The sequence below is a fragment of the Rutidosis leptorrhynchoides genome, chromosome 3, assembly GCF_046630445.1.
Source record: "Rutidosis leptorrhynchoides isolate AG116_Rl617_1_P2 chromosome 3, CSIRO_AGI_Rlap_v1, whole genome shotgun sequence".
Taxonomy (NCBI): Eukaryota; Viridiplantae; Streptophyta; class Magnoliopsida; order Asterales; family Asteraceae; genus Rutidosis; species Rutidosis leptorrhynchoides.
In genome coordinates this window covers 228,208,489-228,233,593 of record NC_092335.1, presented here as the reverse complement: position 1 = coordinate 228,233,593, position 25,105 = coordinate 228,208,489, and the positions used below count along the sequence as shown (strand labels likewise).

Genomic DNA, 25,105 nt, shown 5'->3' with positions numbered 1-25,105 from the left:
ATGGGAGATGGATGTGGTGATGTTGTTTGTCTTTTTCCGAGCGTCCAAGGTAAGCTATGGAAGGTTAGTGTGTGAAATGATCAGTTGGTCGATTGGCCATTGAATGAGGCCAAATGATGCTATTTATAGATAATAAAATGATAGTTATGCATGATAGCCATTATAATAGCACCCACGACTTGTAACTGCCACTAGAACCTCCTAATCAAGCCTACAACCTATTCCACGTTCCTGAAATCTAGGGATGTGGTCCAACTCAGCAATACCAAGTCAACCTTGACAGTCCATCACGTGACCCATGGCGTGACGGTAGATTGAGCATGAGTTGAACGTTTACTGGATATTACGTGTGTTACACGTGATACAGCATTAGGTTCCCGACAGGTTCATGTGCTATACACCATGCGTTGAATGTGACGTCACCCATGGCGTGACGTACGTCATTATACTCGTAGTTTGAATCTGAGACATTTTATATCAATATTAGGAGCTTAGGACATTAAATTGGTTTAAAAAATTTGTAGTGGTGTATACAAAAAGCCATAAAAGATCTTACGAAACCATGTATACATATTGAAATGTTTTTCATTTCAATAGAAAAATAAGAGAAGGAATGTATACGTAGTACAATTTTACAGAATCTCATATAAATAACATTTTGTAACAAACTTAAATTTGTATTATTATAAGTTGAATTTATGAAATTTCATCTCGATTCCAACTATTTTTCAGTTTAGGGCCAACGGGCCCTTCTTCACCCAACACCTCTCTTGGAATACTCTTTACAAGCTTGTCAAAAGATGTTTTCAAATTCCCTATCATAACCTTCTCCAAATTAGTAATTTCTTTATCAAGGTCATAATCAATCTTTGGACCCCATTTTCTTACATAGTTCAACCATGGTGGTTCAACCACTTTCGAACCCAGATACTCGGCCGAGACCACAATGAACCCAACTCCGGTATCCATTACCTTATCACTCTTAGCCGTATCATCTCTTAGCCCGATATTAACCCCCGAAGAACCAATCAAAACTAACCCGGCTGTAGGATAAGATGCGTGCCCATCTAGCGATGAGTACACAACCGGTTTATTCCCACTCGCGTACTCAAGAACAGAAGCAATAACCCATGTCCCCCAACTATGTTGAGCGAAAAAGACACTAGTTAACTCACCGTTGAAATTACTTATTCTTAATGTAACATGTTCCCAGTCACCAACATATTCTCCTATCTTTTCAAATGGAATGGTTACAAACTCAACTTGGGCTCTTGATGGGCCATTAAAAGGGTAAAATAACCAAATAGCAATATATACATGGGCTTAACATTAAAATAGGCACTTGCATCTTGTAAGTAACCTTTCTTAACCATTTCTTGACTCGAACCATCTTTTGGAAGGTCTAGCCAATATGTGTCATCATTTGAACCACCTTGTAGGAGATTTGAACCATTTAGGTGTTGGGTTTTAATTTGGTTTCAAATTAATGTGAAAGGCCCAAGCCCAACAAAATTAGGCCCAATGGTTATTTGACTTGGTCAACCATCAGAGGCATCTCTTAATTCAAATCAAGTGCAGCTGTATTCATCATTTTAGAGATAAAAAAAAAAGAGAAGTCAACTCAAGAAAAAGTGTGTTTTCTCAATTCCCGTTTTTATGTACAGCAGCCCAGTAAATCGACGATCCCTGGAGATCCGACCGTTGAATCTTCTTCAATTTTGGACTGTGTCTTCCTGACATCAGGGTCAACATTTTCAACCGTTGAATTTGTCTAAAGAGGTCTGTAGGTCATGATTTTGCTGCTGGAACAGAGAGCAGTTTTTGGGTGAGATAATTCCTCTTTTGCCTTTTAGGTTGTTCATATACTTGTTGATTGTTGTAGTTCAAGAGTATGATGATGTTGTATACCTCTAGATGATCTAGAGAAGTCCTATTGTATTTTTCTCCTTGTTGATGATAGTGAAGTTTAAGTGGCTTATGAGTCCCGTGGTTTTTACTCTCGATTTTAAGGGGTTTTCCACGTAAAAAGTCTCGTGTGTATTGTGTGTACTTGATTATTGCTTAGCTACTGATTTGCTACTGATTTGGTATTGTTTAGCTACTGATTTGGGTTGGATTTGGTATAGCTTATTTGTTAGCATCCTCACGGGTTCATACGGGTCGGGAAAGTATTGGTCAAACGGGTTTGTTTCCGCTTTGTAGATTGTCCGTTGTGATTATTTTCCCATCAAATTGGTATCAGAGCTAGGTTATTTGATTTGACTTGTGTGAAAGATGGAAGCTAATACAAGTAAAATGATTAGTTTAAATGGTTCAAATTATCATGTTTGGAAAGGCAAGATGGAGGATCTTCTTTATGTGAAATATTATTATTTGCCTGTTTTTACTGAGGATAAACCTGAGGAAAAATCTGATGCTCAATGGAAAATTTTGCATAGACAAGTATGTGAGTATATTCGGCAGTGGGTTGATGATAATGTTGTAAATCATATTACTGGGGAGACTGATGCTAAAGCCTTATGGAAAAAGCTTGAGCAGTTATATGAGCGAAAGACTGGGAATAACAAGTTGTTCTTAATTAAGCAGATGATGACTTTGAAGTATCATGATGGGACTCCTATTACAGATCACCTAAATGCATATCAGGGTATTATAAATCAGCTTGCAGGTATGGGTATCAAGTTTGAGGATGAGATTCAGGGTCTCTGGTTACTTGGTACATTACCGGACTCTTGGGAGACTTTTAGGACGTCTTTGTCCAACTCTGCACCGAATGGTACTATCACCATGGAATTGGCTAAGGGTAGTATTTTGAATGAAGAGATGAGAAGAAAGTCACAAGGTTCCTCTTCACAGTCAGATATCTTGGTGACAGAAATGCGGGGGAGAAGTCATAGTAGAGGTCAGGGTAAAAGAGGCAATCATCGTAGCAGCTCACGCAAAGGTAAATTTGCTAATGCTGAGTGTTATAATTGTCATGAAAAGGGGCACACAAAGTGGTATTGTCCAAAGTTGAAGAATGAGAAGAAAAAGGCATATGACAAGAATAAACAAAAGAAAAGTGATGGTGGTGATGATGATAAGGTTGAAGTTAACGCTATCACAGATGAGTTCTTTGTTTGTATTGATTATGATATGATCAATCTTACTCATGATGACACGAGTTGAATTGTTGATAGTGGTGCTACATGTCATGTTGCAATTTGTAGAGATCATTTCTCATCTTACACTCCAGGTGACTATGGATTTGCTAGGATGGGTAATGTCGAGTTATCAAAGATCGTTGGTATTGGAGATGTTTGTTTGAAATTTGACACGGGAATGGAGTTAGTTTTGCATAATGTAAAACATGTTCCGGATATGAGACTTAATGTTATTTCAACAGGCATTCTTGATGATGATGGTTATTATAATGGTTTTGGTAATGGTATTTGGAAGCTAACTCTTGGTTCTATGATAGTGGGAAGAGGAAAGAAAGACTCAAGATTATACATCACGCGTCCGAAGATCATCAAGAACATTGTTAACGTAGTGGACAATGTTGATTCTACTGAGTTGTGGCATAAAAGACTTGGCCACATGAGTGAAAAGGGGATGTCTATCTTGTTTAAGAAGAATGTGTTGTCGGGTGTTAGTGATATTAATTTGAGTAAGTGTTCTCAGTGTTTGGTAGGTAAACAGATCAGAGTTGCGTTTAAGAGTCATTCTCCTTTTCGAATGGAGAACATACTTGATCTAGTGCATTTGGATGTTTGTGGGCCTATGAAGACTAGGACACTTGGTGGATGTTTCTACTTTGTTACATTCATCGATGATCATTCCAGGAAGGTGTGGGTTTATACCTTAAAGTCAAAGGATCAAGTATATGAGAAGTTTAAGGAATTTCATGCACTAGTTGAAAGGCAAACGGGGAAGAAACTCAAGTGTATTCTGACTGATAATGGCGGTGAATACATTGGCAGATTTGATGCTTATTGTAAGGAGAATGGTATTCGGCATCAAAATACTCCACCAAAGACACCTCAGTTGAATGGCTTAGCAGAGAGGATGAACAGAACTTTGGTTGAGAGAGTTAGATGTTTGCTTTCACATGCATGGTTGTCCGATTCCTTTTGGGGTGAGGCTTTAAATACGGCAGTTCATATTATTAATCTAACCCCTTGTATTCCTTTGCGTTTTGATGTTCCTAACAGGGTTTGGAGCGGCAAAGATGTTTCTTACCGTCATTTATGAGTTTTTGGATGTAAAGCTTTTGTTCATGTTCCTAAAGATGAGATGTCAAAGCTTGATATGAAGACTAAGCCATGTGTATTCCTCGGCTATGGTGAAGATGATTTTGGGTACAGGTTATATGATCCAGTTCAGAAGAAACTTGTACGAAGCCGAGATGTTGTTTTTACAGAAGATCAGATGTTAAAAGATATTGAGAAGACAGATTCAGTTCCTCAACCTAGTACTGATCTTGTTGATTTGGATCCAGTTACTCCACAACATGTTGGAGATGATGTTCAGAATGATGAACATGGTACTGATGTTGGTGATGCTCCAGAGCAGGTAGAGATTCCAGTACCAGATATTCCTTCATTTGTCCCACTTAGGCGGTCTACTCGAGACCATCATCCTTCTGTTAGATGTTCTGCTGATGAGTATGTATTACTCACTGATGGGGGAGAGCCAGAGTGTTATTCAGAAGCAATGAAAGATGAGCATAAGAAAGAGTGGGGTGAAGCTATGCAATATGAGATGAATTCTTTGTATGAGAACAATACTTATGACCTGGTGAAGTTACCTAAAGGCAAAAGAGCTTTGAGAAACAAATGGGTATTCAAAGTGAAGATAGATGAGCTTACTTCACAACCAAGGTACAAAGCTAGGTTAGTCGTTAAAGGATTCAGCCAGATAAAGGGTATTGATTTTGATGAGATTTTCTCTCCGGTTTTGAAGATGGGATCTATTCGAGTGGTTCTTGGGTTAGCTGCTAGTCTTGATCTTGAGGTTGAACAGATGGATGTCAAGACTGCTTTTCTTCACGGTGATTTGGATAAGGAAATCTACATGATGCAACCTGAAGGTTTTCGGGTTAAGGGTAAAGAAAATTATGTTTGTAGACTTCAGAAAAGTCTATATGGGTTGAAGCAAGCACCGAGACAGTGGTATAAGAAGTTTAAGTCGGTTATAGAAAAGCAAGGCTATCGAAAGACAACTTCAGATCATTGTGTTTTCTTTCAGAGGTTTGGTGATGATGATTTCATCATATTGTTGTTATACGTTGATGATATGTTGATTGTTGGTAAAAATATTAAAAGAATTGCGTAGTTGAAGGGAGAATTGAGCAAGTCTTTTGCTATGAAAGACTTGGGACCAGCAAAACAGATTCTTGGCATTCGGATTTCTAGAGATAGAGGTGCTAAGACGTTACATATATCACAAGAGCAATACATTGAAAAGGTGCTTAGTAGATTCAACATGGAGAATGCTAAAGTGGTTAGTTCCCCTCTTACTAATAACTTTAAGCTAACAGATAGAGATTGCCCTACATCAAAGGAGGATGTTGAGGAGATGGATAAAGTTCCATATGCTTCAGCGGTTGGTAGCTTGATGTATGCTATGGTGTGTACTAGGCCTGATATAACTCATGCGGTAGGTGTTGTTAGTCGGTTTATGTCAAATCCGGGTAAGAAGCATTGGGAAGCAGTTAAATGGATTATGAGATACTTACGAGGTACTTCAAAGTTAGGTATCACATTCGGAAATGGAGAGCCGGTGCTTGTTGGTTATACAGACTCAGATATGGCAGGAAACAAAGATAACATGAAATCCACTTCTGAATATTTGATGACTTTCGCAGGGGGAGCTATAACAACCCTCACTTTTCCCATCTGAATTTACCAAATTGCCCTTAGGGTTTCAATGTCATACTCTGTGTATTAGCATTAGGGTTGTTATCCAGATATAATAAATGCTCTTATAAATAATGCTCGTAATTAAATCTTAAACCCTAACCCTAATATTAAATTAATAAATAAACTATATATAATATTAAGTGGTGACAAATTTTAAATTAAAAACTAATTAGAAGTAAATTTAAATTAATAAAGGATATGGACCAATAATGTAAATTAAATAAATACAACTTATTTAAATAAATGTAACTTTAATAATAACAATAATAATAATAATAATAATAATAATAATAATAATAATAATAATAATAATAATAATAATATATAATAATAATAATATATATAAATATAGTAAAATGCCGAAAAAAAATATAAATATGTATTGTATGTAATTTTGGCTAGCACAAAAAGAAAAGGGAAACCAACTTGTTCACAAAGTAACTAGTCCTAGCCAAACACTAACACATAAACCTTGATCTCTAAGCAATTTGAGTGGATTAGGAAACTAGAGTCATCTATAAAAGGCTACATGATCTCTCAAAATTAGCATCATAAAATTTGTCACAATCCCTCTCTTTTTGGCTGCTCTAGTCGACAGAGTTCCCCAGCCTTTTCCTTCTCTTTGTGTCGATTAAACAACCCTCCTTCAGCCCTCTTTTTAGTCGACAATTTACAGCTTCTTTCCTTCTATTTTTTAGTCGACTAGACAGCCTTCCACAACCAATCCTGCATCGACCTTAAACCCCACCAAACAACCTGCTGTTCAGCCTTCTAATCGCCACCCATTCAGCCTCCTATCCTCCACCTTTGTGCAGTCCAAAACAGCTACTAGTTCTTGTTTTTCTGCCGTCTTTTTCGAGCCATAACAGCTGTTAATAGCAGCTGTAATAGTCGCCACTCAACAGCCCTTTTAATCTCCTATTTGCCTGCTGCAAATTCGTGATCAAACAAGCTAAGAAACCTGCAAAGTTGCTGCGGGTTACTGCTGTTTCTGTTGGGATCAAACGGGTCAAGAAAACCCTTGTTTTGGGTCGTGATTCATTGTTGTTGCTCCTGCACCAGTTTTTCTGTCGAATCATACAAACCCAAACAGCCTTTTGGGTCGTGTTTACTGCTGCTTGGCTTCTGTTTTCTGTCGTCTATTTAGTCCACGTCCATCATCATTCTTGATCATTAAACCCTAAGGTATAACTAATAAACCCTAGTACATTCCTACATTAAATCTATTAAGTTATAGTTGTATGTATTATAATAAAAGTTTATGATTTTACGAGGTAACTAGTAAGAATGAATAAAGATAATGAATATGAAGTATGATTTTGATCAAGTATTATAATAAACGGTTAATAAGATGATAATGAATCAAGTATGAATTATGATTTAATGTGAAGTTTAGGTTATGAATACGAATTGATTATGGCTAAAAAGATGATTATTTATTATGATATAAAGTCATGATTTTATGTTAATAAGATACTAGGTTGAATTATGTATGATCATGAAGTTAGTTAATGTTAGTTGAAGATTATGGCTAAGATTAAAAGGTGGAGGTTAAACAAGAACACGTATTGTGTAATGGTAGAAGTTTAGGTTAATAAGACTAAGAATTTTGATGAAACTAGTTTATGATTATGATAAGTTATAATTTTATGTTAAAGGTGTTATGGTAATAAGGTTAAGTAGGTTTGATAAAAATTGATTAATAAAATAATAATGGTTATGATCAAAGTAAAAATATAATTAAAAGATGATAACAAGTATGATTATGGTTAGTAAAAGATGATAAAAATATAATTAAAAATATAATTAAAAGATGATAACAAGTATGATCAAAGGAATGTAACTAGTAATTATGTTGAAAAGATATGATTTTATGTATTGATTAGGTTAAAGATAAAAGTTTTGATGGTAAGATTAGTAATGTAGAAAAGATAGATAAAGTTTAGGAATTGATCATGGTGTACGTGCATGCATGCATGCATGCGTACGTATGTGCATGTATACCCTGTATGTATATGTGTGTGTGTATATGTAAATATATACATACAGGTATATGTATGTGTGTATATATGTATGTATATGTACGTGTGTATGTATATATGAATGTGTATTATGTAAAGTATAAGTTAATAAACTTAATAAAAATAAAAGTGATAAGTATATGTATATGTACCATCTTACACTATTATATATGTAACACATACACCTTCTATATCTGTATCATATAGTTATAAATACCTACATGAATAGTAATAATAATAAAGAATATATGTATATGTATGTATCACATAGAGGTATATTTATAGATGTAACATATAATGATAAGTCTACATAATATTTGAATAATTAAAATAAATAATAATACTATTATTAGTATAACTTATACACTTAATTATATAGTAACACTTAAATACACTAAGTATATAATCACCTATATAAATATAAATATAACTTTTCTCGAGAACGGTCACTGTTAATATAGTTTGCTATATTAATAAATAAACTTTATGTCTATTAGACATTAACTAATCGAACATAATATCTCTAGGTTGAGATCCCCGTGTTCAACACTCCGATCATATAACTTGCGTGGAATATTTATCTGCTATTAAGGTAAACTTCATAGCCCCTCTTTTTACTATTTCTTAACTGTTTTTATAACTTTGGGGTGAGACACATGCTTCCTTTTAAACTGTTTTACAATTAGACACAAGTACTCAAACTTTATTTTGATTAGTTCAAACTGTTGCTAACATGCTTTGATTCATGCTTAATCCCTACCATGATATCGTTAATTGCTACGTATAAAGGCAAGCTTAGTTATTGTGATAGCGCTATTGAGGGTGACGTCTCTATCCGGATGACCGCTGGTCAATGGATACATAATAACGATGAACGACACGAACGTGATGTGTTTAGGGTAACTAATGGTTAGTATCGATATCATATACACCAGCACTACTACCGAACTGATTAAACCGCTTATTTAAATCTTGTGGTCTAAGAACTTGTTATAATTATTAAACCTATGTTGTTCACTTAACCATTTTGGTTGACACTTTTAAGCATGTTTTGTCTCAGGTACTTAGATATATTGCTTCCGTTGTAGAGCTCTGCTGTTACTTAGAAGTCAAGCCGAGCACTGGGACCAAAGTTAACATCCGCGTCGATGGCGATTTTGGCGAGGTGTTACAGGAGCAGTTTCATGGCAATCAAGGTTACAAAAGTGTGTTGCATTGTCTACGACCGAGGCTGAGTATATGGCAGCAACAGAAGCGTGCAAAGAACTATTGTGGATGAAAATGTTTCTACAAGACCTTGGGTTTAAGCAATCACGATATGTGGTTCTTTGTGATAATGAGAGTGCGATTCATTTGGCTAGAAATTCTATGTATCATAAGCGGACAAAACATATAGATGTGCGGTATCATTGGATTAGAGAACGTCTTGAAGATGGTTTGTTTGAACTTGATAAAATTCATACCGACGATAATGGTTCTGACATGTTTACAAAGGCTTTAGCAAGTGAGAAGCTCAAGATATGTTGCACGATCGTCGGGATGGCGAACTCTTCCGCATAATTGGAAAGGGAGAGATTTGTTGGGTTTTAATTTGGTTTCCAATTAATGTGAAAGGCCCAAGCCCAACAAAATTAGGCCCAATGGTTATTTGACTTGGTCAACCATTAGAGGCATCTCTTAATTCAAATCAAGTGCAGCTGTATTCATCATTTTAGAGATAAAAAAAAAAGAGAGAAGTCAACTCAAGAAAAAGTGTGTTTTCTCAATTCCCGTTTTTATGTACAGCAGCCCAGTAAATCGACGATCCCCGGAAATCCGACCATTGAATCTTCTTCAATTTTGGACTGTGTCTTCCTGAGATCAGGTCCAACATTTTCAACCGTCGAATTTGTCTAAAGAGGTCTGTAGGTCGTGATTTTGCTGCTGGAACAGAGAGCAGTTTTTGGGTGAGATAATTCCTCTTTTGTCTTTTAGGTTGTTCATATACTTGTTGATTGTTGTAATTCAAGAGTATGATGATGTTGTATACCTCTAGATGATCTAGAAAAGACCTATTGTATTGTTCTCCTTGTTGGTGATAGTGAAGTTTAAGTGGCTTACGAGTCCCGTGGTTTTTACTCTCGATTTTGAGGGGTTTTCCACGTAAAAAGTCTCGTGTGTATTGTGTGTACTTGATTATTGCTTAGCTACTGATTTGCTACTAATTTGGTATTGTTTAGCTACTGATTTGGGTTGGATTTGTTATAGCTTGTTTGTTAGCATCCTTACGGGTTCATACGGGTCGGGAAAGTATTGGTCAAACGGATTTGTTTCCGCTTTGTAGATTGTCCGTTGTGATTATTTTCCCATCATTAGGCTAATTGGGCTAGGATTTGACTCATCCCCTTTGTGATATAACAATGCACCATTTTGAAAGAACCAATCAACTGAGGATGGGAGATAAATTTCATTAGGATGTAAATAAACCACTGGATAATAAGTTTGAATTAAGGTCTCAACTTGGTTTAAATTCGGCATTGAATTTATCAAACTACCCTTCAAGTTGTTCAAACAAGACAATGATAATGTGTTGGCCCCATTCCCATTTTGAACCAAAAAACCTCCTATTGTTGCACCCATTGCTCCAACACCTCTATTTGTTGGCCTAGAACTAAACACATTGAATTCATTAACATTGAAAATATTGCTCGGTCCCTATATCCATACATCGGTCTCCAGAGAGTCCGTTAAGTTAGACCTGACACAACGGACTCTATCAAGATCCGGTTTTTGTGATGAATTCGTAAAAAGATACCCAACAGGCATGTATCCGTTAGGTGGATTGGGGAACCAAATATATGTTGGGTGCAAACCCAATCCCACATTGGTTGGGGATAAATGTCAAGATCAACATATAAGCTTATGAGTGTCTCTCTCTACTACCAATTGGTTTTAGAGTAATTTGGGAGCTCTTGGCTTATATGTTTGGTGCTTGTTGGGCTATAACCAGTCTTTTCAGTGGTATCAGAGCGGGTTAGCTCAAAATTATGATGTGGGTTAATCGCCCAAGTTCGCCAACGATAATGGATCATTGTGTGTGCCTTATATCAAAAGATCTCCCTGATTTGGCCTTGGTCAGGTTGAGAGTTGCGGGTAATGGCCGGCGATATAAGATGAATGAATCTTGTGCGGAATATCGTTGAAGGGAGGCCTGGTGATGTGGTCTTCGGTTGGAGGGGAGGATTGTTGGGTGCAAACCCAATCCCACATTGGTTGGGGATAAATGTCAAGATCAACATATAAGCTCATGAGTGTCTCTCTCTACTACCAATTGGTTTTAGAGTAATTTGGGAGCTCATGACTTATATGTTTGGTGCTTGTTGGGCTATAACCGGTCCTTTCAATATAACTATCACCATCTTTCTTGATATTAAGATACAAACTGTTCCAAACAGGAGTATAGTCAATTGGTGATTTTAGAGAAGGGTTAGAAGAGTCATTTGTGACATCTTTTCCCACAAGAACATGCCCAAATAAAGGCATGTTATTCGGTTGGCTATAACATCCTAAAATCGAAAAACCTTGAGGGACTGAACCCGGTTCATAAAATGTTGCCCCTGCATTGCCCGGTCCTCCCTCATTAGCTGCCCAAATCTTGTTAAATGTTGTTACTTGACTCACTTGTAATCCTCCTATATCTATGGCTCCGCCACCAAAACCTCCACCTAAAAAATAAAACAAAAGAATTAAAACAAATTTGTAAACTTTTTTAGTTAACTTGAGTATTTGGCTCGCTTTTTGTGAGCCAACTAATCCAAGGCGATCACTAGCTTTGCGGGTCCAGAGTCATCGATTGTCAACATCGGTGGCTACAAAGAGGTATTTTGTTTCTCCTATGATTTGAAACTGGACCTCTTGTTATTTTCACTCATAGGGACTAACCACCCTTGTAGTTTATATTTTATAATCTTGTGAATCAACATTAATATCATCGATTTTTATTTTTATATTATAAAAGATGACAATGACGATATATAAATTTAGAACCGGGAAGCCAATTGGGTAAAGGAGCAGGAAGTTTGAAGGTGGTTTCGATTGCGGCAAGTTTCCTCCTTTTAGATACTTTTTCCGAACACGGCCATAATCGATTTGATGATTCCACCATGGTTGGATTATTGATGAGCAACAAGACTCCAAGAACACTGATTAATATACACCCTAAAGCATGCATCTTGATTGAATAAATATACCAAAATTTTGATAAATATAACAAAAGGTTGCTTTTGTTTGATAAAAAATCTGGAAGTATTATTTGCTTAATATGTGAAACTGGACTTGGACAGGTTTAGTGCAATGGATGTGCACGAGTTGTATATCTGCTCATATGATAATAATAAAAAATAATAATAATAATATAGTTATATAGAGACAGAGATTGGATGTTAGGGGCGGATTTGAGGGTGTTCAACATATGCGCTTGCACATGGCTCATAATTCAAAGGGGCCTATAATCCAACAATATGTAGTACTTTTGAATAATATTGTTATGACTGATGTTTGTACTTAACTTAATTTTTTATTATTTAGTAAACTTAATCTTACAATTGTCTAAAACTTTTGTATACTAGAGTCCTATTTTTTAATAACTGAACAGAGCCCATATGAAAAATTGAAATGGACAGAACGGATGTTGTCAAAACTTGAGAGGATGCCACTTTAATTTTCAAGGGGGTCAACGTTTTCAAGTAAGAATACTTGGTATTGAAATCATTTTAAGTCTATTATTCATATCAAAAGGGTTAAAGTACACTTAAACATTAATTATGTTAATTTTTATATTATAAAGAATTTTTCATACGTAAATTATGAATCAATTTATTCATAAAAATATATAATTTTATATTAAAAATATATTGCATTTAATGCTGAACCATAAAAGAGCTAAAAATATTTATATTTAAGTTTGTTTCAAAAGTATATATGTTACTTTTATTCTTTTATATTGGTACTTATTTTTTTTGAAAGGCAATATGATATTTTATTTATTAACACAAAAAACTCACAGTACATGAAAATATACATAGCAGAATCTCACAAACTCACAATATACAAGACTACAATCCTACAATCTTGGTGCTAAGCTAGCAACAAAAATTAATAGAGAAAAACTTGAGGATTATGAAGCCATGTATGCCAATCAATCGACACTTTTTTACACCTCTTCGCGATCCATTCGAAACTATAAAATTGTATCTCGTTGAGCGCCACTGGCGGATTCCAACATTTATTTTTGAACACATTTTGATTTCGGTTTTTCCAAATTAAGTATCAGCACATCCAAACCACCGCTTGCCATAGCTTCGTACCTAGATCCGACATTTGTTGAGCCGAAGAACCTTTTAAAAATTTAGCAACGCAACAATTTGAAGTAGTAATTGGAGCAACATTTGTAGCAGAATTTAGCCCCCACCATGCGCGAATTTTATCCCAAATCTCACTTGCAAGCTTACATGAGACAATCGAGTGGTCAACCGATTCCACGCTATCGTCACAAATGGGGCAACGAGTAGAGTGGAGATCAACCCCACGCTTGTCTAATTCGATAAGAGCTGGCAAGCGAGACCTTTAGTACGCCAAACGAAAACCTTCACTTTTTTTGGAACAAGATTGTTTCGCAATGTTTCAAGATTTGTTGTACCTGTCGTGAGCAATTTTGAGTTGATTAAATCCGAGAGTGCTTTTGTTGTGAATAAACCGCTAGTGCATCCATTCCATGACCATGAATTCTGTGTTTGTGGGGGCCATGGTGAACGACCCGAGCATTGTTTCCAGCTCAAAAAGCTCGTCAGCAGCCCTACCAAATGGACATCTCGACCATTCCCAAAAATCGCAACATTTGGACACGTCCCATCGTGTACGGTCTTTAACAGACGCATTATGAGACAAGTCCAATTGATAAAGCCTTTTGAATATGAATTTTAGCGCCATGTCTCCAATCCATTTGTCATCCCAAAAAGACGTTGTTGAACCATCACCAATTTTCTTGGAAAAGGAAGACCTGAAAGGAACTCCAATTGTATCTATAGCACTTCCTGTTTTGATGATGTTAGACCATGCAGATGTAGTGGAGTTAAAAACAGAAATATTACAAGACTCGAAACCACCCGAAGAACCATAAATGCTTTTTATAACTTTGACCCACAAGGAAATAGTTTCGGAATAAAACCTCCACCACCACTTGCCGATCAAAGCTAAATTTTTGCTTTTTAAAGATCCCAAACCTAACCCGCCCTCCAAGTATGGAAGAAGAATCTCATCTCATTTTACCCAACACATTTTTGAATTAGTACCCGACCCCCCCCCCCCCGCCCCCCCCCCCCCCCCCCCCCCTAAAAAAAGGAACGTCTTACACTCTCAAGTTTTTTAAGGACGCCGGGCGTAGCGCGGAAGAGCGAGAAGTAATACAACGGGATGCTATTAAGAACCGACTTAACAAGAGTCAATCGACCACCAAAAGACGTCGCACGTGCTTTCCAATCCGAAAGCCTTTTCTCAAACTTTTCAATAACCGGGTCCCAACTAGAAGCTTTGTTGATCTTAGCACCGATTGGAAGACCTAAATAAATAAACGAAAATGTGCCAACCTTACACCCGAATTTATTTGCCATTACCTCAATGTCACTGTTATTTACACCAACTCCAAATATATTACTTTTATTATAGTTTACCTTTAAGCCCGAATTTAATTCGAAGCATTTAAGAAGACACATAAGGTTAAGTATGTTGCTCTCACTCCATGTACCGAAAAAAATAGCGTCGTCCACGTATTGGAGGTGTGATATAGGAACTTTTTTATTTCCAATTTCAACACCCGAGAATAAACCACTATGGATCACCGACTTGGTTTGAATATGTTTTTGGGAGTAGCTAGGATTGTAATGAATGTTAAAGTTTTTGGTTACACTTGGTTTTTTTTAAAGATTAAAATAAAAACTTATATTAGTAAAAGATTTTCATCGGCCTATATTCTTCACACTTAATCATTATTTGATAGATTATCCAACCCCGGACAATCTTAGTTATTAGTGCAGTTCGGTCCGTTGATGAAAAGCCGACAAAAAAATACACGAACAAAATGAGAGGCCATGCAACTAGAGAGCTAAACAGAAAACCTAAGGTTTACTTCATATGAAGCAGTAGGTCCGTGAACTTCTTTTCAAGGTAGTTGGTCCATGTAGTTGGTTACTTCCATCTTGATCCTACCACTATATATATATATATATATATATATATATATATATATATATATATATATATATATATATATATATATATAGTGGTAGGATCAAGAGGGAAGTAACCAATCGGGGGGAAGCAAAAACTTTTTTTTTTCGTTTTTTGAAAAAACTTTGTTCACGAACATTATAGATGGGATGAAAATATGGACATTTAGTAGAGACACTTTGTGATAAATGTTTTTATTTTGGCGGGAAAACGCTCGAAGAAGTAATATATAACAATTATCGTGTCTTTCGAGCGTATGTTGAGGTTTTAGCTATTGGGGTTTAGATATTAGGGTTTAGATATTAGGGTTTATAGGGTTTAGATATTAGGGTTTAGAAATTTAGGGTTTAGGGTTTAGATTTAGGGTTTAGATTTAGGATTTAGATTGAGTTTTTAACACGAACGGTTTAGAGTTTAGGGTTTAGGGTTTAGGGTTTAGAGTTTAGGGTTTGGTGTTTTGGGTTTATGGAATAAACCCAAAACACCAAACCCTAAACCCTAAACCCTAAACTCTAAATCGGGCTAAATTTTACTTCACAAAACATGAAAAAAAAACGTTCATATTCTTCACGAACAATATTAACTTGAATGTTATTTTTGTCGATCGTTTTCCCGCCTAAATAATAACATTCATCACGAAGTGTCTCTTCTAAATGTTCATATTTTCGTGTGATCTTGATGCCGGAAAAAAAATTCCATAAAAAACGAAAAAAATAAAAAAATTGCTTCCCCCACTTCCTCCCGATTGGTTACTTCCCCATTGATCCTGCCCCTATATATATATATATATATATATATATATATATATATATATATATATATATATATATATATATATATATATATATATATATATATAAATAATAATAATAATAATAATAATAATAATAATAATAATAATAATAATAATAATAATAATAATAATAATAATAATAATAATAATAATAATAATAATAATAATAATAATAATAATAATAATGTAGACGTACTATTGAATAAAATGATCATTGACAAATTTGGATTTAATTCCTTTCTATGCTTAAATACATAACTAAAATGTATCATAAAAGAGAACATGCTAGGATGTATCACGTTTACTTAATGTCTCCGCAATTGTAATTTTTGTTATAATTCAGTAGGCTTATAACCACCTTTAGTGGTTTGATTGTGTTATAATTCAGTAGACTTATAACTACCTTTAGTGGTTTGATTCTTGATTAAGAATACTAATAATGAAGTGTAAGAACAAAGATGATAATGGAGAGAAAAAAGGAAACACTTTGTAAGTGTGAGAAATGGTGCAAGTGTTTTAGCTTGCAATACATGGCTATTTATACAAAAACAAAGCTACCCAATATTGACTAAGTATTAGTACAAAATTGACTATCCACATATAAATAATATTGTTATTATTATAACACTCCCTCTTGGATATCAATTTTGTTTTATTGAAGATCAACTATAAGTTACTGCCTCGTTAAAAACCTTGCTAAAGAAAACCCAGTGGGAAAAAACTTTAGCTAAGGGAAAAAGAGTGCAGCATGGAGTTGACTCCCCCTCAAGTAGACATCATTGAGTCATCACATCTTTTGAACTTGACTCATGTCAATATTGTGAACGTGTGTTCTGGAAATAGTAGTTGACAGTGCTTTGGTATAAAGATCAGCAGAGTTGTTGATTGAACGTATCTCATTTCAATCTGGTTGGCCTTTATGAGATCTTGAGTATATGATAAGAATATGAGATTTTTCATCTGAAACTGTATCATCTAAATCTTTTATGTACAAGTTTAGCCCGTGTGATTTGTCTACAATCTCTTTCATGGTTAGCTCAACGTTGTTTCAATTCCTATTCCCTTTCAGTCTTTTTCTAAGCTTTACCTACATACCGTTCTTTCCCATCAAAATTATGACCGCTAAGACCGTCTATGGCTTTAGCATCTTGTTTGCATTTATATTTTGTTCTGTCACTTTTGATACTATTCTTTCATTTGTACTATGCAAGCTGCATTATCTTCATATACAGTTGTTGGTCTTTTTATAGCGTTCTAGCCCATAAGAATCAATAATGATTTGTGTCATTGATCTCAACCAAACACATTTTCGAGTAGTTTCATATAATGCAATCACTTCGTCATGATTTGGTGATGTTGCAACAAGTGTTTGTTTTAAGAATGCCATGATTTTGTGGTACCTCCATTTAGGAATACATATCGAGTTTGAGATTTATCTTTATGAGGATTTGATGAATGACCTACATATACATAATCAACCAAATCTTGTTTTGAAGCGTTAGAGTAAAATAATTTTAAATCAGCAGTTCCTCAAGGGTATCAAAATATCTGCTTGATCCCATTTCAATGTCTTTTTGTAGGGGTTAAGCTGAACCTTGTCAACAAATTAACTGCAAAAGAAATGTCAGGTCTTGTACAATTTGTAAAATACATAATAGCTCCAATTGCACTAAGATATGGAACTTCTGATCCGTTAAGATCTTCATGATCTTCACGGTGATGTAATGAATCAGTGTCAATATTGAGTGATCTAACAACCAATATTTTTGTCTTTAAAAAAATGTTTTAAAATCTTTTCGGTGTAAGTTGTTTGATGTACAAGTAAACCATTAGGCATACGCTCAATCTGCAAACTAGTGCAATACTTGATTTTTTTTCAAGATCTTTTATTTTAATTTCTTTCTTTTAGAAGTTGAATGGTTTTATGGATCTCTTTATTTGTCCCTATGATGTTAAGAATATCAACATAAACAAATATGATCACATATTCGATTGTTGTTTTCTTAATGACAACACATGTGCAAATAAGATTATTTGTATACCATTTTTCTTATCAAGTAATCACTTAATCGGTTGTACCATTGTATCAACCCATATAAAATCTTTGTGATTTAATGGAATACATTTCCTTGTATTTTGCATTAGATGTTTCTGATACCTTAAATCCTTCATGGATATTCATGTATATCACTATCAAGTGATTCATTTAAATAAGTAGTAATAACATCCATGAGATGCATTTCTAAATTTTTTAGAAACTGTTAGGCTGATTAAGTATCTAAAAGTAATTGCATCCATAACAGGAGAATAAGTTTTCCTCATAATCCATTCATGGTGTTTGAGAGAATTCTTGAGTTACAAGTCTAGCTTTATTTTGTAACTTCATTTTTTCTCATTTCTTTTTCGGATAAAAATTCATTTTTTTGTTTCACATCTTTAAAAGTGATAATGATTGATCCGAAATTTTTTCTTTTATTGAGCAATTCTAATTCATCTCGTCTTGCTCCTTTCCATTGAGCTCAATCATGTCTATTTGATATTCAATGACAGATTTTGGTTCCAGATCATCATCTTTATTCATGATGTCATTATATGAAAATATCTCATCAAGATTTTTCATTTCATTTCGGTTCCATAATATTGCATAATTTATCGCAATTTATGTATTTACATTTATCAATATCCTCTGCAGAAGGAATATTGATTTGTAGTTCTTCTTGAACACTTTCTTTTACTTCATTATCAGCTGATTTTCCTTTTCGAGGATTTTTATCTTTGGAACCAATTGGTCTTTCACGTTTCAGACGTGGCAAACACTCATGAGTGATATTATTGTCAGCTTTTGGAATTTCAATTTGAGCTGGAACATTTCCTACTATTATATATGATTTAGTCACTTTTTTTGTATCTATAAATGCATAAAGTAATTAATTTGCAAGTTCTTGCATATGTATTATTTTTTGAACTTTTGTTTCACATTCTTTTGTGCGAGTTCTATATACCTTAATTGATATTCACATCATGAAGCATCTTTTTCTTTATTTTTCATTTCTCCCCCTAATATAGGGAATAATTTTTTTTTTAAATGACAATCAGCAAAACGTGCTGTAAAAACATCACCCGTCATGGGTTCAATATATCTTATGATTGAAAATGTTTTATATCCAACATATATTTCAATCCTTCTTTGAGGAACCATTTATTGTGGTGGTGTAATTAAAAATACACTCCACAACCAAATGTTCTAAGATGAAAAATATTTGGCTTTCGACCAAAATTAAGTTGGTAACGGAGAATATTTATGACTTGCACTTGGTTTAATGCGAATTAATGTCGCATCATGTAAATTTACATGTCCCCATATAAATATTGAGAGTTTTGTACTCATTACCAATTGTCTAGTTATTAGCTGCAAGTGTTTATCTATTGATTCAGCTAAACCAAGTTTGTGTATGCACATGAGCAACTGGATGTTCAACAACAATCCCTGTAGACATATAATAATCATTAAATGCTTGATATGTTAACTCACCCGCATTATCAAGTCTCATCATTTTAATGGTGTAATCAGAATAATGTGTTCTCAATTTAATAATTTGTTCAAGAAACTTTGCAAATGCCATATTATAGCTTGATAACACACAAACATGAGACCATCCGCTAGATGCGTCTATTTGAACCATGAAATATCAAAATGGTCCACTTGATGGATGAATTGGTCAATATATATAACCTTGAATTCTTTCAAGAGATATTGGTGATTCTTTCTCAATATTCTTTTTATTAATCACCATACGTGCTTTTCATTAATCACCATATGTGCTTTTTCATTAATCACAATATGTGCTTTTTCATTAATCACAATATGTGCTTTTTCATTAATCACCATATGGGCTTTTAATCATATGCGCTGCGTTTTTCATCATATGCGCTGTGCTTTTCATCATATGCACTTTTCATCATATGCGCTTTTAATCATATGCGCTGCGCTTTTCATCATTTGCACTTTTTATCATATGCGCTTTTAATCATATGCGCATTTCGGTGCTACATAGGTATTTCTCATTTCCGGTTATCATTGACTGATAATCATATCCATTATGATATATATCAGAGAAACCTAACAAATTTCTTTTGATTTGAGAGAAAATAAGACTTTATTTATCACAAAATTCATACCATTTGGTAACATGAATTTTGCCTTTCAGGTTCATTTTATCAAGTTTGCAATACATGATATAGTATTTATAATTCCTTCATTTGATTTAAATCAATGAAATATTTCTTAGATTTGATCATAGTATGTATGTTACCACTATCTGCAATACATAGGTCTTTACCATTTAATTGATGTTGTATTTCAGCAGGATTCATACTAAAACTTCAAATAAGATAAGTAAATAATGAGTTATATTACAGCAAGATAATCAAATTATATTACCTGCAAACAAGTTACAATCTAAAGTACATAAAAGATGAAACGAACCAACCCGTATTCCATACGATAATTTTTTTTTATAATACATATTTATGTGCCAATTAAATATGTAAACCATTCCATAAGTTCCATTTAAACGTACATCAATTTAAATATTTACAAAAGGCACGAAAGCCATTAATTAAGTTTAAATCAAGTTTGACCCACTACAAGGATAGTTTATAATCCAAACGACCTCGAGCATGGTTTGGGGCTAAACTACCCAAAACGTTAGGCCAACTTCAAAAGCTAACACCAAAAGCACCCCCGACAACATAAGCGGGAGACCACTAGTCCAAACGTATGCCCTTACCCTTGTCCAAGCCGGAACCTATAAAATGGTAAACAACGAGAGGGTAAGCAAGGCTTAGTGAGTGCAACAATTATACATACATATATATAACCTACTTACTTGCAAACACTTACCAAATCCGCATACATACTAGTTACATAATTAGCATACCTTTCACATGTATAACGCTGAGCACCACGATAACAAGGCTAGTATCACAATAGCATATAACACAACAATACATTATGCTAAAACACAAATAAAACGATGATGTTCACAACATCCATAGTACTCAAGATCCCAAGGCTAGCCCAACGAATGGTATCGTCAACATCGAACTTAAACCCCATTCGCCTACATTAATGTGGTATCGTCAACACCGAACTTTAAACCCACATATGAGGTATCGTCAACAACGAACTTTAAACCCTCATCAACGTCATTACAATAATCGTATGGCATCGTCAACATCGAACTTTAATTCCATACGTATGAGGTATCGTCAACAACGAACTTTAAACCCTCGTCAACAACATAATATACTCTAGGGTATGCTATCGTCAACAACGAACTTCAACCCATACCCCACAAGAAAATAAATCATATACATGCATATATAATTATTCCACTCACATTGTCACAAGGATGATGATTTAGCACTTCCGAGCTTCAACGCAATGTACCTAAATCATTAAGTGCACATTCAATTTCACAACTAGTGGGATTAACCACAATACTCCCACTTGAGCATTTAATGACCCAATTTGCATTAAATGACTCAACTACTCACAACCGCCCATAAATGGCCAAGACTCGACTTTAATCACTAATGTAGCGACCCGACCAAATCATGTTTGACGGAGCCGACTACTTCGGTCCCGTTGCGTGGTCATAAGTCTTTATTATGACGTTTGACCAAAATATGTCGCATTCATTTCATAAGTAAATGGATGTTTTAAGTTTACAAATGTAGTTCAAAAGATTAGTTACAATACAAAGTTTAACGTACGAATGAAACCTATGCGACACAATTTAAAGTAGTCAAAAGATGCTCCAACTATGCATGCATACTCGACATCCAAGCAAGTATCAAAAAGAGTGCGGAAGCATGTATCAAGTAGCTTTCAAGGGCCTGAGAAAACATATAGAAAACTGTCAACGAAAACGTTGGTGAAATCATAGGTGTTTTAGTAAACGTTGCATTTGAACCGCAAGATTTAATATAATATGATTATCAAAATCATTTGCATTCCAAAGTTTTTATTTGTTTCGCGGGCACCCAATTATCAAACTTAATTGTTTTGCACCTTTTGCATAGTGTTAGAACATACACTAGACCCGAAAATATATTTCATCCGCTAACGGTAGCGAACCGTCCGAATGAGGCTCGTCAAGCCCATGTGATCACATAATATAAGTTCACGTTTACACCCTGCAAGTGTAACTAATGATAATTGAATTGAGGATTTTCGTTCAAACTCGTACGTGGAATGTTCGTTTTCGTACTTGTGTTCAATGTATAAAAGTATGATACGTATATGTTTCTCATCCCATAGTTTAAAGCATAAAAGTTGTTTGAAAGATGGGACTATGATCCCACCTTGAGTGCACGTATGAAAAGTACTTCACAAAGTAACGTGTGCGAAGGATAGTGCTAGTCTTGACCTAAACAAATAGGTCGTATCAATAACGGTAAACACGATAGGTCAAAGATGTTCAATTAGTCCTATGGCTCGTTACGACTCGATTATGTAGCATGTGGAATCAAATTGTCAAGTTTCATGCAAGATACAAGTATAGAAACAAGTTAGGAAGGTTGCATAATCATTTGGTTAAGTTTGACAAAAAGTCAAACTTTGGTCGGTCAAAGTCAATGAAAAAGTCAACACGTTCGGGTCGGGTCCCGAACTATTTTTCTGAGGTTTTTAATCATATATGAGAATGTTAGAACAAGTTACATGTGAATCGGAGGTGCGTAGCATAGCAAACATTATTCGAAAATCGACAAAGTTGGACAGACCACTTTGGCGCGCCGCGCGGGTATATGGCGCGCCGCGCCATTACCTGTGCAGAGAATTCTGGCAGTTTTTAAGTTTTATGCACGAACCTAACTTCAACCAATCACCATTTATGACCCGCAAACAACCAAAGCATGTATCTTATATCATCGGAAAGGTATTTTGACAAGGAAAACAACTAAACACATTTCATCCATCACATTTACTTTTACAACAACCAAAATCACATTCAAAGCTCCTCATTAAATGCACTCAAGTTCATAAATGAAATTCGATGATTCGGCAACCAATTTACATGAATGATATGCCGTTTCGAAGGTGATCAAGCATACAATACAACCTAACACTTACAAATAACATTTCATGTCATTCAAAGCATCAAAAGTTCATTTCAAGTTCATCAAACCCTAACCCAAATCCACCAAAACCAATAATCAAGTTTATGAAGTTTTTTAAAACAACCTACACATCAATTTGAAGCTAGTGCTACTAGTAACACATTTAATACTTGCACTTTACCATAACAACAACATTTAAGCAACCAAATTACCAAATCAAACATACCAAAGTTCATATTCACGCTAGTTACTTCAAATAACGAAATCGAGCATATAAATCATATAATCATGTTAGACTTGAGCCATAGACACTAATTAACAACTTTATAAGTTAAAAACATCAAGAACACAAAATCTAGTGATTTTAGAAAGTTACCCAAACTTGATGAAATCGGTATGGAATAGAAGAGGAAGATGAGAGGATTCAGAATATGCAATTTGTTTAGATGGATGCTTGCTCGATTTGATTTAGATGATGATTCTTGAAATTGGAGAATTGATAGAAAATATGGAAGTAGAAGAAGAAAAGGGAAATGAAAAAGAAAAGATGGGGGTGGGGGTTGACTAGTCAAAGGCTAGTCACCTCTTTGGCATTTTGGCGAAACTAGTCCCTCAAGTTCGTTTGCGGGTGAGTGAAATACCTAGACGAGATATTTTTAAAACACGTATTAACCGGAGATGTTATAAACATATAACGGGATTTAAATAGTTAAACGGAAAAGTAAACGGAAAAAGCCGGGATGTTACATTACCTACTCCTTAAAAGAAATTTCGTCCCGAAATTTAAGTAGGCGTAGTAGTCGTTGTTTCTTCCTCGGGATCTTGCGTTTCCGGAGCCGGGAATAAATGAGGGTATTTCTTTTGCATTTGATCTTGTCTTTCCCAAGTAAACTCGGGTCTCCTTTTGGCATTCCAACGGACTTTAACAATCGGGATTCGGCTTTGTTTCAATGTCTTGACGGAGGTGTCCACAATTTCAACCGGTTCCTCCACAAAATGAAGTTTGCCATCAATAGTAAGTTCCTCGAGAGGGATGACGATATCGGGTTTGGCAAGACACTTTTTTAAGTTAGATACATGGAAGGTAGGATGAACGGAGTTCAATTGAGGCGGAAGATCTAAACGATAAGCAACGGTTCCAATACGTTCCAAGATTTCGAAAGGATCAATATACCGCGGATTTAGCTTCCCGCGTTTCCCAAAACGGATTACACCCTTCCAAGGTGCGACTTTTAACATGACGCGGTCACCGACTTGAAATTCAAGGTCGTTGCGTCTTTTGTCGGTATAGCACTTTTGACGACTCTGGGCCGTCCGAAGCCTATCTCGGATTTGAACGATCTTCTCGGTGGTTTCGTGAATGAATTCGGTTCCGGTGATTTGTACGTCGCCTACTTCGGCCCAACAAAGAGGAGAACGGCATTTTCGGCTATATAATGCTTCGAATGGGGCGACTTTTATACTCGCGTGATAACTATTGTTGTAAGAGAACTCGGCGAGAGGTAAGTGCTTGTCCCAAGATTTTCCAAAATCAACCACGCAAGCTCGTAACATGTCCTCTAAGGTTTGAATTGTACGTTCGCTTAGTCCATCGGTTTGAGGATGATATGCGGTGCTCATGTCTAAACGCGTTCCCAACGCTTCTTGCAAGGTACGCCAAAATCTAGAAACAAAACGACCATCTCGGTCGGAGATAATCGATAAAGGTACACCGTGTCGGGCTACGATCTCCTTGATATAAAGTCGTGCAAGTTTCTCCATTTTGTCGGTCTCCTTCATGGCGAGAAAGTGTGCGGATTTGGTGAGACGGTCAACAATAACCCAAATGGTATCATAACCGCCCGTCGTTTTTGGTAGTTTGGTGATAAAATCCATTGTTATTCTTTCCCACTTCCATTGCGGGATTTCGGGTTGTTGAAGTAATCCGGACGGTCTTTGGTGTTCGGCTTTGACTTTGGAACATTTCAAACACTTGGAAACATAAGTAGCTACGTCCCTTT

General features: G+C 35.3%; 1 pseudogene; it reads right to left on the bottom strand.

The window, feature by feature from the left end:
* Positions 1-626: 626 nt before the first annotated feature.
* Positions 627-12,155, bottom strand: LOC139897257 (hypothetical protein At1g04090-like; annotated as a pseudogene).
* Positions 12,156-25,105: the final 12,950 nt, after the last annotated feature.